This window comes from Heterocephalus glaber, unplaced genomic scaffold, assembly GCF_053883595.1.
Source record: "Heterocephalus glaber isolate CG9 unplaced genomic scaffold, H.glaber_assembly_v1.0 deba00001538, whole genome shotgun sequence".
Classification (NCBI taxonomy): Eukaryota; Metazoa; Chordata; class Mammalia; order Rodentia; family Bathyergidae; genus Heterocephalus; species Heterocephalus glaber.
The window spans coordinates 4,061,777-4,074,531 of NW_028258333.1; the positions used below are offsets into that span (position 1 = coordinate 4,061,777).

The 12,755-nt window shown below is 40.5% G+C and overlaps 1 protein-coding gene across 1 annotated transcript in view; it reads left to right on the plus strand.

The window, feature by feature from the left end:
• Positions 1-12,755, plus strand: part of Trio (trio Rho guanine nucleotide exchange factor) — a 314,560-nt gene that overhangs the window by 67,500 nt on the left and 234,305 nt on the right.

Sequence of the window (12,755 nt, forward strand, 5' to 3'; positions counted from 1 at the left end):
ATTTGCAGCCAGCTCCCTGGGGGCTCATGTTAGGCTTCTGCCCTCGATGGCTAGGTGTCCTTTTACTTATGCTGGCATTTACCAGGTGGATTCCTGTTCACTCAAGGGTGTTGATTGGCGCTTGGGCTGGTGCCCCCCCACCTCAGTCCCCCAGGACTTCCCTGGACTCTAGCACTCCAGGCAGCACCTCTGCACCCTGTTTTCCCTCAAAACTCTGGTGAATCTCCTGCTGCCTCACTTGACTACATCCTAAGAGGTTTGTAGTACTACCTGCTTTATCCTGAGAAGCCTTTTTGAATTAAAAGGCTGTCAGTAAATTATTTGTTGAATGATAGGTAGAGTATGTTTAGGGGCAGATGGTACAAGAGATTAGTACATGATTCTTGCAAATAAAAATGGAATTATCACAAAACACAAAGGTGCTTTTGGTATCTTTCTGTCAGAGATTATTAATAATGAAGTCTTATTTCTGTAAGAAACAGCCTCATTTTAGCAATGTAAGTCCTTAATTCTTGAGTAGGGGAAAAAAAAACCCTTTTCCATCAAGTTGGATACAACCTTTATTCCTTCAGATGTATTCTTTCTAACATAATTCAGTATTTAAAATGGAATGTATGGAAATCAATTACTTATAGGAGGAACAAGGTGATTTTCTGGATAAAAGAATGATACTAAAATAGAATGTTAAAATTTTAAGTATTTGAAAACAGCAGTTTTGAAGCGTTTGTTTCAAATGTTTTGTTTGCTAAAATAGTCTTATTTTAATGTGGCTGTAATACCACTTTTATTTTGTAAGATTTTTTTTTTTTTTTTTTTGGTACCGGGGATTGAACTCAGGACCTTGCGCTTTCGAGGCAGGCGTGGCACCACTGAGCTACATCTCCGGCCCTTAAATATCACTTGTAAATATAAAGATGACATGCTGTTTTAAAACTATTTTTTTAAAATGTTGGATCTGCCCCTTGGTTTGGCCTCCTCCTCTATTCACATTGAAGGGAAACCGGCTATTTTCCAGTGTTGGGGTACAGTTTGGGAGCCTGAAGATGAGTGTTTTACTTTCCCCTCCAGATCCACACACGTGCTCAGACATGTGCATGGCTGCTTCCATTCAACCTTGGGTGTTTCACAGAACCTGCCCAAAGTTTAAATGATAGTGTGGGCCAATAAAAATACCAGGAGGGCCTGAAGAAGAGCTGGGATAGGTAGAAGGTAAATATCACTGGCCATGATGAAAAAGGAGCTAATTTTCCTTCCTTGACATGGTGAGAGCAAAGCAAATGATCACATCTCCTGATTGTAGCTGGGAAAGTAGGTGGGATTTGGACCTAATTGCTTTATTTTAAAGTTGACCTTATTGTGCTTGAATTTTATTTCGGGTAACTTTTGAGAAAGTGTTTCTTTCTCATGATATATTTGTACAGTATTCAAACTAGTTCATCTGTTTTCTAGCAGTCAGACCAATTAGGACAAAGCTGTGTTCTCCATGTTTGAATCAAGAAACTAGTGTACAGTTAGTGTATGACAGAGTTCAGACTTATGGCCTCAGGTGCTGATTAGGAGTTCTTGCTTGTGGCCTGAGAAACATTTGATTGCTATTGTTTAACCAGATGAGATGTATTAGAAGAATTCAGAGCAGGCACAGTGTTTTTCTTCCTCCTAGAAGTTTGTGTGTTTTGGGCAGATGACCTTACAAACACTGATAAGGATGCTAGTGAAATAAGTCTGTTTTGTATTTACAGGTCAGATGGATTCTGGATGAAATGAAAGGGGAAGAAGATAAGGTTTTTTCTCTCATCTTTCTCCTTTTTCTCTTCCCCTACTCCTTTGCATCTCTTCTTTCCTTTAAAAAGTTATTAACTCAGTAATTAACTCTGGCTGGTGCAGGGCGAGCAACTGCCCTACATGTCTGGACACTTTGTTCTTACGAGCTGAACACCAAGCCTAGGCACATGTTAGCTGTTTGTTTTCAAACTCATTGATGCCAACTGTACTTTTACCATCAGTGTATAATTTCAGTAAATATTGTCTGAGTGTTTTAATATATGAGTAGGGAGAAACGTATTTCTGTAAAAGCTAAATTTGAATGATTTGGGGAGACTTGACAAAGGCAGTAAACTTAAAACAAGCTACCAAAATAAGTTCGGGGGAGACAGTTGTAAAGAGGCAGGAAAGATTTTGTAAACATGATTTTGTTTTTTGCAGAGTATGTCTGTTTCTAGCTCCACTTTAAGATGAATACCGGAAGTGGCATATTAGGGTTTACACAAGTAAGACAGTGAGAAACTCCGGTCCAAGAATTCATACTCCACAAAAAGACCCAGGTACTGCCCCAGTTGAGACTGACAGCAAGGGACAGTTGGTTAAAGTACAATTAAGCCACAAGCCTGTGTCTAGCAGGGAAGAGTAATATTTAATGTATCTTTTTTTTTCTTTTTCATTTTTTTATTAGTACATATCTGTAATATGTAATGATTTTATTCATATATAATCATTGGAGTTGGTACATGTACATAGCACATCGTGATTCTTTTTTCTAACCCCCCATGTGTGTCTTTCTGCCGATTGTTTTAACTGACTTAGTTAAAATTACCTAACTAAGCTAGTAGTGATTACTTGGAGGAAGTGGGCTGTAACCATGATTGTGCTCCTACTATAGACTGCCGAGTTCCTTGCGCTTTAAATTGCCCATGGTTAGAAAGCTACTGAGGCCAAGTAGATTGGCCATCCTGGAGGCTGGAAATGTCTTCATGTTAGTTGTCCTCTGCTAATTTGACTGACCAGTAAACTGTGGTGTCCATGACTGGAGATTAGTTGTGTCCCTCAGCCCTCAAAGGAAAGGGAGGGGTTCCATCTGTGGCTCAGGAATGGCCTCTGCAGAATGTGTGGTCCTGGACTTGTGGCTCCATGGCTCCACGGTACAAGCTCTGCTGGTGCCTGCTCGCTGCCTGAGTCCTTACCTCTTGTTTTGTGAAAGGTCACAGGGAAATCTCAGTTTGGAAATAAGGTTTAACCTGACCAACACCATGTTTTACAAAAGACAGAGAAGGGCTGGGGATTTAGCTCAGAGGTTTCGCCACCTGCTGTGCAAGCGCAAGGACCCGAGTTCGATCTCCGGTACCCCCCCCAAAAAAAAAAAAGACAGAAATAAAAACCTTTATTACTGAAAATCCACTCTACCATAGTTCACCAGAAGTTAGAGAGAGAGAGAGCTAAAGGGAAGAAGCCCTTTTACAATACAAAATAGAAATTGATTCCATTGTGACTTCATTCCATCTTTAAACTGGATGTTGTTACGTAGGACATCATTGATTTGTGTGTGACATCAGACAAGTGTATGTGTATAGACAAGGATATGTTCTATTTTTTTCTGACCAAGGTGTGGGAAACAACTTAGGTAATGAAATACATCCTGTCTTAAATCATTTGGTTTCTGCTCATTGGCTTTAAATGAGATATAATTTTAAAAATCTGATTTGGAGGTCGAAAGTAAAATGAAACAAAATTTATTTTGGATGAAAATTCACCTTTTATATATTTGGTTTTTACCATATGTAATTTAAAAAGAAGCTAGAAAGCCCAGTTCAGTAATAGAAATTAAGAAATGAGTTGAGATAATTAGCTTAGGTTTTGTTCACTTTTACCTTAAAGGAAGTTTGGAGTTTGGCTTTTAATTTTGGAATTCCAATTCTACTTCATAAATACTTTTAGTTAAAAAAAATACTGTACCAAATTTAAGTGGAAAGTGTGAATCTTGTTTATACTGCTAATGAAGAGACTGCTGAATTGTGGCAGTTATTTCTATGGTGTTTCATTTGTTAACATGTTTCTGTAGTGAGTTTGCTATTTGTGTTTACACCTACACATTGTTACTGCTTCTTGGTGTGCAGTAACAAATCTTTTTTTTTTTTAAGAAATCTTGATTGTGATCTGGAAGCAGGTTGTACTGGAGTATGATTTTACTAGTGAATATGCTAGTGATAAAAAATGGACCCTCCCACCTACTAAGGTTGTATTTGGACCTGGGTTTTTTTGTGTGTGACCTTGAGAACATTGTTCAGCTTCTCTGAACTTTGGTTTTCTATCCATAAAATGACTTTATACCAAATCATTACTAAGATGTCCTTAGCTCCAGGATCTGATGGTACCATGAAGTGTGTAGTTTTTTGTGTATAAATCTTTATTTGCAGGTTCACCGATGGCATGGATTAGGTTTTACTCCAAAGTGTGTGTAGAAATCAAGAAACCAAATGACTAGTCTTTGTTCTTTCTAAACAGTTGAGTTATGAGAATAGAGATGACTTAATTATTTTTTATTTACATATCATTGAATAAGAGCCTATTTCTTGAGTCAGGTTTGAATCCCATCCCTTCTACGTGATGGCCTTTTGATCTTGGGCATGCTATTTACCTCCTCTGTGCTTCACCTTCATCATCTGGGAACCAGTAGGGATCATGGTATTTGGTGCTTAGTGTTAGTTATCTTGAGGGCTCCCGAGATACTCTGTGTAAGTTTGGCTCCCAGAAAACTTTTAACGAAGGATGCTCTTGGGGTTGTAATAGAGCTTTCTTCTCATGATTGTAGCAAACTTGTACAAACATCCCTCCTTCCACAGGTTGCCACAACACCTAGCCCTGCAATCTGGTTTGACTCTGGAATTAATTCAGACTTTGTTTTCTTGTATGAAGTTTACAAATGTGTGTCACTAAAGTTGCATTTGTCCAGAGCCAGTCAGAGTTCACGTTTACTAGGTGCTATTCCTTTTCCCTGTGCTTTTACTTAATGCTTATTTGAAAAAAGAAGTGGTGTATCAAATAACAAGATGGTTTTTTGGTTTGGTTTGGTTTTTGGGTGTTTTTTTTTGCTTCACCTTTTTTGAACCGTTGGGAACCCAGCCACTCAGAGTGGAATGGTCCTTGGAGCATAATTTGTTTCCTAGAAATAGCTTTGGTTGAGTATTCTCATATTACTGACACCAAGGTGTCTTATTCTGGTGCATAGTTTAAACATCTGCGTAATGGATTTGAGTCATACCTCTTAGTTGTTAAAGACCCTGGGTATCATATTATCATTGCTTGTATAATTCCACTTGGCATGGGAGCAGCCTAATAAAGGCATGTTTGTTTTTAGCATGATTCAGTGATTTGAAAGAAACCACAGAGTCCTAAACTTGGTCAGTGTATTTGTTTTTTTCTCTTCTATCACTGGCCTGTTCTTCCCGCTTTGTTGAATCTTTATAATAACTTTGTAGGATGGGAGCTAGTAAGTGGCCCATGGCTAGAGACGGGCACTGGCATCCAAATTGGGCCTGGCCCAGGTGCTTCTTACCTGCTCTGCCACCTCTCCTGAAAACTGTGGCAGCAAGCAGAAGTCTCCTGTGGGACAGGAGATCCGCGGGCCAAGTGGTCTAATTGTGTGGACAGAGGACCTGGTTGTGAATTGCTTCTCCATTGTGCGAGGGTGTCAGAGTTCTCTGGTGATGCAAGGATACCCAGAGACACAAATTAAATTAAAACAAACCACAAACCCAGCGCCCAGAGTATCCTGAGAGCCACTGCATAGTGTGTGAGCGTTCTGTGGGCCACTCAGGGTCACATCTGCATGGTGTCCTAACTGTGGTCCGTCACTTGACTGCCTGGAGAGGTCACAGAAAGGAATTCCCATCTCTGCATCTCCAACCCCCTTTCTGGATATCATTCTTCCCCTCAGTCATGGAACTTCTAGTCCTGGGGGCAGGGGGATGAGTGTTGTTCCATTTAAATGTCCACACCACTTTTCTTGTTCTTTCCTGCCTCTCTCTTCCCCAACAGCTCAGGTGTAAAGTGTGCAGAAGCCACGCTGGGTCAGGATTCCTGGCTTTCTCCAGTCAGCCAGTTTCAAATGCACTGTATTTGCTTAGTTGGAGACAAATGCAGTTGTTAGAATAAGAAAATTGTCTTTTGCAAAGATGACAAGGGCACGCTTGACTAAATTAATGAAAAAATGGCAGTGGTAAGTCATGAGCAGCTATTTAAATGTGAGTATCATTCCAGAAGTGTGGGCACTGCTAGTGGGCACCCCGTGGGGACTGTCACTGAGCTCAGGATCCCCAGAGTGCGTTGTCATGGCGCCGGTAGGGCTGTGGGGGCAGGCATTCCCAGCGTGACACAGTCACAGTAGCAGGTTGTAGAAGGCAGTGGGAAAATACCTCTGTCTTTTTCATTACTAATACTATATAATACTATGGAGGTCTAAAGTTTGAGGAAATATTTAAAGGACAACGTGTATTTGAAATCAAGCATTTAAAATAATAATTTCTGGAACGAAGACTCTAGTTTTCTTATTAAAAGAAATCAAGGTTTATTTAATGAGCTGGCTTTCAATATAATTACAGTTTGTGTGTGTGTGAGGAGGAGAGAGCCTCATTTACATTCTTAAAGTAGATTGGATTTTAAGGTGTAACTTTGGAAGCTAATAAGACCAAGGAGACCTGTTGTCACGTCAGCTCACACAGTTGTCAGCTTCAGTAAGCCAGTAAAGGGTACAGGACATATTTTCATAAAGGGTATTTGGCATTTTTCTTTTTAGTAGGTTATATAAGTAAAGGTGAATATGTTATTTTAATAAGCAGAAGAGTCAACAAAGAAGGAAAAGGCCCTCACTCAGTGTGCTTAGCATGCAGAGGGCAAGTAACATGGATTCAGTCTGCCTCAAGTGGAGACGCAGCCCCCAGGTTCCTGCTGTGTGAACCTGGGCAACTTGTCAACCTCCCTGTGCCACAGGTGGCAACTGTCAAGTGAGTGAGTTGTCTGTGTGAAGTGCATATGATGGTGCCTGGCCTGAGTAAGTGTGTAATGACTGTTAAAGTGATTTTCTTCATTTTATTATGAAACCATAATGGCCCACATAGAAGGCTGATATTAATTCCATAGAACAAATACTGTTCCAGTGATCTGGTGTCATTTAATTTGAAAATCTCTTTTCCTGTAATTAGCATTCAGGGACCTGAGTCAGCTGGACCACAAAGTTGGTATTGAAGTAATAAATAAGAGTGGATATAAGGAAAAAAAATCTTGATCAAGTCTGAAGGGCAGGGAGGGAGTGGCCCGCAGGTGCTCTGGGCATAGTTCTGCTTGGGTGCTGACAGCCAGGGCAGCAGTGTTGGTTGCCTCCCCACACCAAGGCTGGGGTCACCAAGGCCACTCTGCTGCAATAGCCAGGGTCCAGCAGTGGTGCATGGGCTGCACAATGTGGCTACTGTCCAATTCTCCATCCTGCATTAGACAGAACACCTGTCACTTGAAACACAGCAGGTTTTAATTTCTAAATGCCAGTGAACTTTCCACGACGGTAACACACATCCCGTAAAGCAGGCTGGGATCCCTGTGGGATCCTGTAGGTGCAGCAGTGAAGCAGTCTCCTGGGCTGGAAGGATGGACTAGAAGAGAACAGAAATTGGCAGAGCTCATTACACATTCCAGGGCTTATTTTGTGAGACCCTGAAAGGAGCGTGTCCAGTGTGCATGTATTCATGTATTGAGTTCCATTGTGAAACATATTAAAAAAACAGCTAAAACGTTTGAGTCAAGATCAAGAAAATTTGAAATCCAGTAGGATAGATGCTGTCTCTGAATCTCTTCCCTCAGCTAATCCCACACAGTACATCATACACTACGAACCAAACAGCAAGAATAAAAAGAGAGACAGGGAAACTATTAGCTTTGGGTGGTGTTGGTTGTGTGTTGGAAATGTGGTGTTCCACTCTGGACCTTCTTTCTCAGTGTCTTTGGGGCAAGGCTTGTGATCCTGGATTTGATTTGATTTGACTTTTGAGGTGGGGTCTCACTCTGTTGCCCAGGATGGTTTGTGACACCTGTGATGAAGTAATTCTGCTGCTTCAGCCTCCTGAGAAGCTAGGACTATAGGTGCAGACCACTATACCCAGCTTGGAACTTGTGGGGGTATTTATGGTACCGGGGATCAAACTTGGGACCTTGAGCTTGTGAGGCAGGTGGCAGAACCACTGAGCTAAGTCCTGGCCCTTGGCGTTTGTGTTTTAATGAAGTGTCCTCTTGAGTTCTGATGCAGGCATTTGTGGAGCCGCTTTTAAGAAATACTGACCTGGCTCATGCAAGCTCTTTATATGTTAAATTTTAAACCTTGTAACACTTTTCTCTGTAAGGTTAGCCCACAACCCCCAGTTTTACAAATAAGTACACTGAAGCCTTAGTTGATTAGATTTGTTGACTTCCATGAGATCAGAGATGTTAAGGGGAGGACCTGGACTCAACCAGGTCAGGATGAGGGACTGGCCCTCTAGCCCTTTCAGCTTGAAGGGGGACTCATAGAGCAAGGGATGTGAAAGATACAAGTCCTTAGAGAATCTCCGTAATTGGAAAAAACAAACCCAAAAAGTGACAGTTTTAGAGAGCATCCCAGGCACGAAATCCCTTGTCCTGGGAAGGAGTATTACTGGTGATGCTCCTGGAACTGCCTCTTAAGACCCGTGCTCCGTGAGTGCACCTGGGGAAGGGACATAGGGAGACAGGTGGCCTGTGTCCTCACTGCATGTGACTTTTAATCCTAGCTCTGTCACCGCTTTGGGATCTTAGACAGTGGCTTTGGTTGTTGGGTCCCAGCAGCTTCTTTTATAACATGAGAAAGTTATATTACAGCATCCATCCCTAAGAGTTCTTCTCTATCTCAAATTCTGTGATTTTTTTTTCCCATTAAGTTTTTTTGGTACATTTTAGGTATGCAGTATAGTTACATTCATCATTGGGATCTTGTACCTTTACATGATGTATCTTGTTTCTTATTTTTTCCCCATTCCCCTGCCCTCCCTTCACCCCCTCTACCCTTCCCTATTTACAAAGACTTTGTTTCCATTTTTTTCCTTTTCCCTTCTTTCCTTTTCCTTACCCCTTCTGCTTCCCCTTACTCCTTTAGACCTTTTCTTCCTATTACACAATATCAGTTATACATTTTGATCCTTATTTACGCTTTTAGTTTTTCACACCAGAGAAACTATTCGATATTTACACATGTGTGTCCTATTTATTTCACTTAAGAGTATGGCCTCAATGTGCATCCACTTAGCTATAAATGTCTCTAATTTCTCATTCTTTATGGCTGAGTAGTACTCCATTTTATTTAAAAAAATGACATCTTCTTTATCCAGTGTCCAGCTAATGGGCATTTGGGCTGTTTCCAAGTTTTAGCTATTACAGACTGTACCGCTATAAACATGGGTGAGCGTGTATCACTGTGGTATGATTCTTTTAATTCTTTTGGGAAGATACCCAGCAGGGGAATAGCTGGGTCAAATGGGACTTCTAGTCCTAGTTCTTTGAGGTATCTCCGTACTGATTTCCATAGTGGTTGCACCAGTCTGCACTCCCACCAACAATGGAGAAGGGTTCCTTTCTCCCCACACCCCCGCCAGCATTTGTTATTGGTTGATTTCTTGATAGCAGCCATTCTTTCTGGGGTGAGGTAGAATCTCAGTGTTGTTTTCATCTGCATCTCTCGAATGACCAGCATTTTTTCATATGTTTATTTGCTGTTTCTACTTCTTTGTCTGAGAAATGTCTGTTCATTTCAGATGCCCATTTTTGAATTGGGTCTTTATATTTGGGGGTGTCTGATTTTTTTGAGTTCTTTATATATTCTAGATAGTGGACCTTTGTCTGAGGAACAGCTGGCAAAATTTTTTTCCCACATTGTAGGTTGTCTCTTAGCTGTGTTGGTGGTTTCTCTTGCAGTGCAGAAGCTTTTTAATAAGATGAGATCCCCGTTGTTGATTCTTTGTGCTAGTTCCCATGCTACTGAGGTTTTGTTCATAAAGTCTTTTACTATGCCAGTGTCTTTGAGAGTTCTCCCTAACTTATCTTCCAGCAAGTTTAGTGTTTCTGTTTTAAAATTTAGATCTTTAATCCACTTTGATTTTACTTTAGTGCATGGTGAAAGATAAGGGTCTAGTTTTAATCTTTGGCAAGTTGAAATCCAGTTTTTCCAACACCATTTATTAAAGAGGAAATCTTTCCTCCAGTGAGGATGGTTGGCTCCTTTGTCAATTATGAGGTAGCTGAGTATGTCTGGAGTTGTTCTGCATCTTCTAATCTGTTCCACTGATCCTCCCTTGAGTCTGTTTCTTTGCCAGTACCATGCTGTTTTTATCACAGTGGTTTTATCTTTTGGAAAAGTAAATTTCTTATCTCTTGGCTACTTGGACAGAGACTCTGAATGGTTAAGTGTAAGTTTCACCCTTTAAATAAAAGAGTTCAGTTAGATTTTGAGTAGGATGAACCAAGTCTCAGCATACCTTTGAGTGTTCCTCCCTGAAGCAACCCCTGCTGTAGGTTGGGAGGGTAGTATAAATTGTATTACAGCCGCTTCCTAGGTCACCTATTCATCAGGAGACAGCTTGGAACAGCCAAGTAGAGCAGCTGGCCTCGGCGACCATAGATGGCCTCAAGTTAACTTTATTATGTAAAGAAAGGGAGAATGATTTTCTTTTCAAAACTCAGCAACACCTTCTGATAGTATATAGGTGGGAAGTCATGATCAATGGGGTTTGTAAGAGCAGATGAGATGGCACGGTTTCCTGTTAGCAGGACTAGTGTTGTACAGCTCTGTGTTCTGTAGTCTTTAGGAGACACTTTACTTTTACTTTGAAGGTTATCCTCTCACTGGCACATGTGCTTCCTTCTCTTTAAAAATATGTAGCATTTTATGCTTAAATTCCCTTCTAATTTTAATCTAAGTTGGATTATAGAAGTATATATCCTTTTACTATATTTTAGAACTATTCAGTGCTTAGAGTTTCCAAACCCTTGACTTGGGCCCACAAGTGATTAACTCAAGCTGCATTGGCCTAAAGATATTAATAGAGGTAAATGTTTTTCAAGCATAGGTTGCAGCTATATTTCTGATATGCCACTAAATCATATCTTTACTATGAGAATTTACATGTTTAATTTTCATTAATTTTAATGTATTTGCCCATTTTCCATTTCTTGATTTTTTTTTTTTATAATGGAAGAACAAACACTTATTTTGATTTATTTTTTCAGACAGTCTGTGAGGCCAAAGTCCTGCATCCTCTTCAGGTTAACCTTACCGATGTTGTGCATTTTAAGCAGAAATCCATTATTTGTCCTTTTACAATTTTTAGGATGGAGTAAAGCTGCAGGTTCAGAGCTGTAGGTTATTTTAGAAAATGGTAAGCTATTTTGGGAGTTTTAGGTTACTTTTAGAGTTATAAGGAAGAGCTCTTGGTTGGGTGATTAAGCTAAGTTACCTGAGTTAGCCTGTGGTCTTTCAGTGAAGACGGAGTGAAGAAAGCATTCTAAAAGTTACGCTGTCTGTGACAGTCTTATATAGGTTTTATGGAATGGAGGGTAAATTTGGAAGGGTGCTTGGTTGTTTGCTTTCATGGATGGCTAAAAGGGATAATCCTAAATTGCTAGCAGGCAGTATAAAGCAAACATTAATAAGTAGAACACTGTAGAAAAAGTGTAGTGGGAAGGATGCAGTAGCTAAAATGTTTTACTCACTTAAAAAGTGATTGTCTTTTGGTTGTTTTGGGGGAACCCGACTCCTACAGATCTATGCATAAACATGGAAGAATAATAAAGAATTGAGATATAGAATGTACTACAGATTTTTAAGTGAAAAAGAGAAACAAGTAGGACCCCAGAATGTTAAACATGTACATAGGTAAAGATATGTGATATTATGTTAAATACCTACGATGTATTTTTCTTATCATATGTAGAAGTTAAAGGCTTTTGGCCTTTGAATGCTAAAGTCCAGAAGACTTCATTTACAAACTCCACCAGCGTGGATGTGACCTGCAGGGCCTAGTTTCCCCTCCTGTGGTATTGGAAGGCCTGGGAGTGGTGTGGGCCCCCCTTCCTTTTTATTGTTATTGTTTGCTTGAGACAGTGCCTCTCTGGGTCATCCAAACGGGCCTGACTCTGAGATTACAGCAGTGTGCTACTGTGCCTGACTTCCCATGCTGTTTTTAATATAGCAACAGTGTGAAATGTCAGCAGTCTCTTTCCCAGGAGTTTAATTTGACTACCTTGGAACAGTGCAGGCAGTGACGCTGCCACCCTTTTGATAGGTTTCCCTGTACAAACCTTTTGGAAGACAGTGTGCGCCGAAGGCTGGATCCAGTTAATTACTGTCTGACCCAGCTCCCCTGCTTATAAAATATAAGCATACTATTCTGAACTATAGTTAACACTTATTAAAAAGGTCTTATATTTCTTTGGAGAGTCTTATATAGGCACAAGCCAGTGACTGAATTGTTTTCCTCTTTTCTCATCCTTTGAAAGGTCATTTGAGGAAGGAAAACCAGATACTTGTTTAGAATCTATACATACAAGATCGTTCAGGTAAAGATTCTGACCTTACAGGTGTTAAAGGACTTAATTATAACAGTAGGAACCTCCTCTAGCTCAATGATAAATGCAGACATGTGCTGCCTCGGTCTTTATGACACTCCTTTGAGGTTCAGGCTTGTTTTCTTCATTTTTAGTGACTATAGGATAAGACAGGTGATTGCTGAAGGTCAAGGTAGGGCGGGCAGTATAGCTGTTTTTGTCACTCTCTTCTTGAATGCATAGCTCTGCCATTCTGGGCTGCTCTGGTTTCTTGAGAGGCACACCCACCTGTCTCTGTCTCCATTCCTTCACCTTCAGTGAACACACCCTCCCTGCTGCACCTTGGTCAAATTCTAAGCTTCATTTACCTGTCATCTTAGCCATTC